Source organism: Carya illinoinensis, chromosome 1 (genome assembly GCF_018687715.1).
Source record: "Carya illinoinensis cultivar Pawnee chromosome 1, C.illinoinensisPawnee_v1, whole genome shotgun sequence".
NCBI classification, from domain to species: Eukaryota; Viridiplantae; Streptophyta; class Magnoliopsida; order Fagales; family Juglandaceae; genus Carya; species Carya illinoinensis.
The window spans coordinates 10085927-10091476 of NC_056752.1; the positions used below are offsets into that span (position 1 = coordinate 10085927).

A 5550-nucleotide genomic window follows, 5' to 3' on the forward strand; every position below is an offset into this window, starting at 1 on the left:
TGCAGCTCAAATCCTAATTTGATCTTAAATTCCGTATATGAAAGTACTAATAAGGATGTTCAGGTATAAAGCTAATTAAGACTGCAAGTAATTTATTATTCCAATAACTTCAAAATTTGGAGGCTTTCTAATAGGCTTCAAGCTCAACATACGTAGATGATCAGAAAGATATACTGCAGCAGACACAAATTAAAGACATGAGAAGCTTGCTAATTCGCTAGCTAGCTAGGAAGACAAAAATTAAAGTTATATATACCAATAAATACACACTAGTGATATATTTTAGTGCCAAACCTTGAACCATAATACAAGCAATTAATGATCTGATAGTTGGAGCTAGGACTAGCTAGCTACAGTACAACATGATGATCTATATATTCCCATATAAAAATGATTCCCTAACTAGTGAGATAAATTAGAAATGAAAATTAAACCATAGGAGTTTTTTTTTTTTTTTTGAGAATTTAGATTAACATTATGGGTCATAGATATGTAGATTCATGTGTAGCATCAAAACATTCTATTAAAAAGTAAGTGACATGAGATGGTGATGATCTTAATGGCCAATTCTGCAAAGTGGGGGTAAGTGGAAAATTTTGTTTTAGATTAGGGGATAAAATGATAATTTTGATAGTTTAGTGATCCTATTGCAAAATGAGTGGCTAACGCTGGAAAAATGCAATTTCTCCCTCAAAATTAAACTCTAGAAAACGAATTTGAATGCTCATCGACAATACAATATTGTAGAACCCTAGCATTCAGTTGTAGCGTCAAGAGAATTTGGGTGCTAAGAAGACATTCAACTGACTTATGTGTGACTAATTAACTTCAAGTAATTAATTAAATTACAGCAGCTGCACCACCAAACCACCAAACTCTCATACTTTTTCTATAAACGGTTCAATGGAGCTAGTGCTATTCCTAGGCCATGTTCAGTACATGATGATCAGTTTCTTGTGAAGAGTGGCAGCGGAAGCTAGGCTGTAGAAATTAGAAAAACAACGTACCACCATGATTCCTGTTTCAGTCCTATCCAAAATGTGCATGTATGACATAGAAATACAAGGAGTTGATGTAAAGCTTTAAGGCAAGTGTAGTAGACCTTGGTGTTCTTGTAGATGCCCATATTGCAGAGTTAAGGTCTGCACTCGAAAAGCCTTTTGTTAATCCTTGTCACATTTGATATTAAGTGCATTCCAAATTACAATGGTGCAGCTTTGCTGATCCTTTGTGTTGGGACTCGATGCCTGATAGTTCAGTTGCACTACATAGATTCATTTTCTGAATCTATCAAGAAGTTTTTGAGTGATGAGAATGTGTGTTTGTGGACCAAAAAGTGCAAGTTTCTCAGACTGGAGTGCTAGGGTTTTCTCTCATGAACAGGTCAAGTATGCCATTCATGATGCTTGTACTTGTTATATGATTGCAGACTCTCTCTTAAATTTGCTCTAGGCCGTTTTCATCTCCATCATGTACTTAAAGAGATGGCCTTTTTTAAAAAAGTTTTTGTGGTCTTATTTTCTTTTGTGGGCTTTTGTATCTTTTCATGTCTTTTGAGGTTTTGAGTTTGGTGTTTTGATTGTCTCTAGTGTTCTTGTGGAGATCTTTAAGGCTGCCTACTAATATTTCAGCACATTTAACTCAAGCAAAGGACCGGAGTGGCCGACATGCATGTAATTTGAGGCAAGTACTAATGTTCAAAATAATTTTAATTTTGAGAAAATTGACCAATGCTAATATATATATTTTTTTACATTAATATATTTTTTTCTTTTGATTATAAATATATATAATCTCCAATTTGCTCCAGTAAGTTTGATTCTCTATGAAAATCTGGCATGGATCCACCAAAAATCATGCATGAATGATACCCAATCTACACATGACCTTATTAAGACTACATGATAAATCAAATCTTTCAAAAGAAGCTCTCATGAGATGGTCTGTCTGTAGTTAGAATTGCTTGGGGGAGATATATATATATATATACACACACATGATTGTCATGTGAATTTATAATGAAGAATGACTCAGATTGTCCCCTCTCCCATATCTCCCAAAACAATCTTTCCATTAATTAACTCTTCCATGAGCCCCTGTCTTCCTATCAACTACCTAAAGGCAATGGGATTAATTGCTGCTATTTATTGATGCTATGTTCTAGTTGTTCTCCTTTTGTGGTAAACACAACTTAAAAGAGGAATAAATGGGGATTTTACATGATGGTTTTGCCCACATGTAAGAGAGACTGTTTTGAAAACAAATATATGATTGTGTTATTATTTGCTGTTATTTATTGATGATATGTTCTAGTTGCAATTTGTAAACTGCATTCATTATATTTTCTGGGTCACTTAAATTTGCTAGCCACTTTAGCTGAATCCAAGCTAGAGTGGGGTTCTTATGTTACAAACATCATAGATTTTAAGCCTAACCTACATCTATGCACTCTAAAGACAACAACGGCTCCTAGTTTTTGTGTTTCAAACTTTTCTTTCTAGAGTAATTCCTGAGTAACACTTATGTATTTAGAGAAGCTTAAACTATTTTCTAACAGTCATTTGTGTGTGGCCATTAATAGTTGTCAGCTAACATTTGTTATGTCCACTTTAGCTGAATCCAATATGCTTTTTGGATAATTAAGCATCGGAGATGTAATATGCTACCATGGTACCATGGCTTAAATTGTTGCAGCTAACATGAATGTTAGCCCATCTGTGTGAATTGCTCTATCACCCTTACCGTCGCATCAACTATTAAGTAAGAAGGGAAGGTAATAGAGTTCCGAGAGGCACTAATTACTGGTTGAGCCAACCCTATTGATAAACATTTTCTGCATGTCAGAAAGCAAACCTTGGACCTGGAGGAATTCTGCTCTATTTAGAATTTATATTTCCCGGGACTTAATATGCAATCCTTTATAAGACTCATTTCACCTTCAAAGACCTGGTATCATAATAGGAACATCCAACTTTTAGATTAACAGTTCAAGAAAGCTAAGACACAACTAGGAAAAAAATTTTCCATGATGGAAGAAAAATATTACTACGTGCCAGTGCCATATTAGCATGGTACCGGTAGTCTGCTGATCCTGGTAAGTGGTGAAAACCTACAATTTCTTCAATTGGGATAACAGTGTCTCTTGGGATCAATTTCCACATCACTCCACCAACAGTTTCAATTCCAAGGGTCAGTGGAGCCACGTAACAGAAAATGCGAAAATAGCATCAAGAATCCCACAAGGCACATTGTCAATGCTGCCCATATAGTTCTCTACATTATGGTAGCACCATCTCATGGATAAGATTATTGCAAACAGATAATATGAAAAGAAAAGTAGTACCTTTAGTTTCTTCACCACCCTCTCCACTCAATATGCTTCCTTGTACAACAGCACCATAAGCAACTGCCTCATCTGGGTTCACAGCTTTGTTTGGTGAGTTTCTAGATTTTTAGTCCTTAAGAAGCTGTTGAACATTTGGAATCCTAGTGCTTCCACCAACAAGCACAATTTCATCAATTTTTATCTTCTCCAAACCGGCATCTTCCATAGCCTTCTTAAGATGGACTAATGGTCTTTCAGTCCAAATCTTTAATTCAACTCCTCAAATCTAGCGCGGGTCAGTGGTTCAGAGAAGTCAACACCATCACAAAGTGATTCAATCTCGACACGGACTTGGTGTTTGCTGCTAAGAGCTCTCTTGGCGCGCTCACTTCCCCTCCTCAGCTTCCCAAGAGCTCTGTTTTCCTTGCTGATGTCCTTGCCATACATATATATATATATATATATATATATATCAATTTGATGAAATAGTCCATAATTCTATGATTAAAATCCTCACCTGCAAGGAAATTGACCTTCCTTAGAGCACGGAATTTTAACTTATACGAGAGCTTAATACAAACTTCTGTCTCATAAAAAACAGATACTTGGCATTTGCTTGTATACATAATACTCTTATATCTGCCTTTCTTATGATAAATAAAACATATTGAACCACTAAACAGTGTTGAAGTACACAATCTAAAACCCTCTAGGGTTTGTTGCAGTCAAAGTAGTCAAATCACCCTAATTAATCTCTAGGAGACTGGAAACTTTCAGACTTAATCAAAACTTTATATAGGCATCCAAGAACATATATAATATACTGCTCCTTTCAATCCATGTCTTCTCTTACAGAAAACTTAACAACCAATAAAACAGTGGCTAAGAATATATGGTCTAACCTCCAAGATGAGTGTCTCCATTAGTGGCAAGAACCTCAAAAACCTCTGAATCAATTGTCAAGATACTGACATCAAATGTCCCACCACCAATGTCAAACATAAGCGATGGCAGACCATAAGCGATGGCAGCAGTAGTTGCTTCGTTGATAATTCTGGCAACATTCAGTCCAGCGAAGACTGCCGCATCTTTGGTAGCCTGCCTCTGGGCATTTTTAACATTACGCTGCATGTTGGAACAAATATTAAAATTAGTGTAACTGAAATTAACGACAGGGTTTAAGAAAGTAGAAATTAATCTATATCAATCGAGTAAAAGTATTAGGTACATAGTTTTTTGTTTCTTTACTCACCAGGAACTGTCACAACGGCATCCTTCATTTTCTGCACAAGGAATGCTTCAGCCGTTTCCTTCATCTGAGTTAGAATCATGGCACTGATCTCCTTAGGGCTGAAAACCTTGGTCTCACCATCCTTAATCTTCACTTTAATGTAAGGCTTTCCATCCTTGTTCACAATCTGGTAGGGCACAAGCTTCATGTCTCTCTGAACCTCCTTGTCTTCAAATCTGTGTGTTTATAGAAAAGCCTATCACTACCATTTCCAAACAAATGGATATATAATCGGAAATCAACAAGTTTTGATTAGGATGAATTACTTTCTTCCGATAAGACTCTTGACGTCAAAAATGGTCCTTTCAGCGTTGACGGCTGCCTGGTTCTTTGCAGCCTCACCGATTAGTCTCTCACTATCAGTAAAAGCAACCCATGAAGGGGTGATACGGTTTCCTTGGTCATTCGCTATGATTTCAACATGACCGTTCTTGTAAACACCAAATATGAGTTTTAATTGTATTTGTAAGGCTGGAACTTTGGCTTAAATTTCATTTGTAACTTGACTAAGTTCAATTTATATTTAAAACTCCATCATTTTTCCCTCTCTTACCTCACGTTTAGCACCTAAAAAGATAGCAGCAAACACACTTCCAAGTTCAGAAATTTTCTGCATCAGATTTTGTCATGGTTTCTTTCTGCTTCATTTATCCTTACATTTTCCCCCTAATACTTGTTTAGTTGGGTGTGTAACTATGTGGTTGAGAGTCTGGAACATGCAATATTCGTGCTAGAGTCTGCTTGAGATTATGACTTGTTTTTCTGCCCTGTTTTGTTCCATGCCGACATTCTTACCAAGTTGTTATTCTGCTATAGTTATACATTTGTAGTATGCTCTATGTGCAGCACTTTTTGAATATGTTTAGGCCTCCATTTATGTGTTAAACTGTAAGATGTCAGTATGAATTGTTTTACCTTCTACTCAAGCTAATAA

At 36.1% G+C, this 5550-nt stretch overlaps 1 pseudogene; it reads right to left on the reverse strand.

Annotated features, from left to right (window-relative positions):
• Positions 1 to 2880: 2880 nt before the first annotated feature.
• Positions 2881 to 5232, reverse strand: LOC122305112 (annotated as a pseudogene).
• Positions 5233 to 5550: the final 318 nt, after the last annotated feature.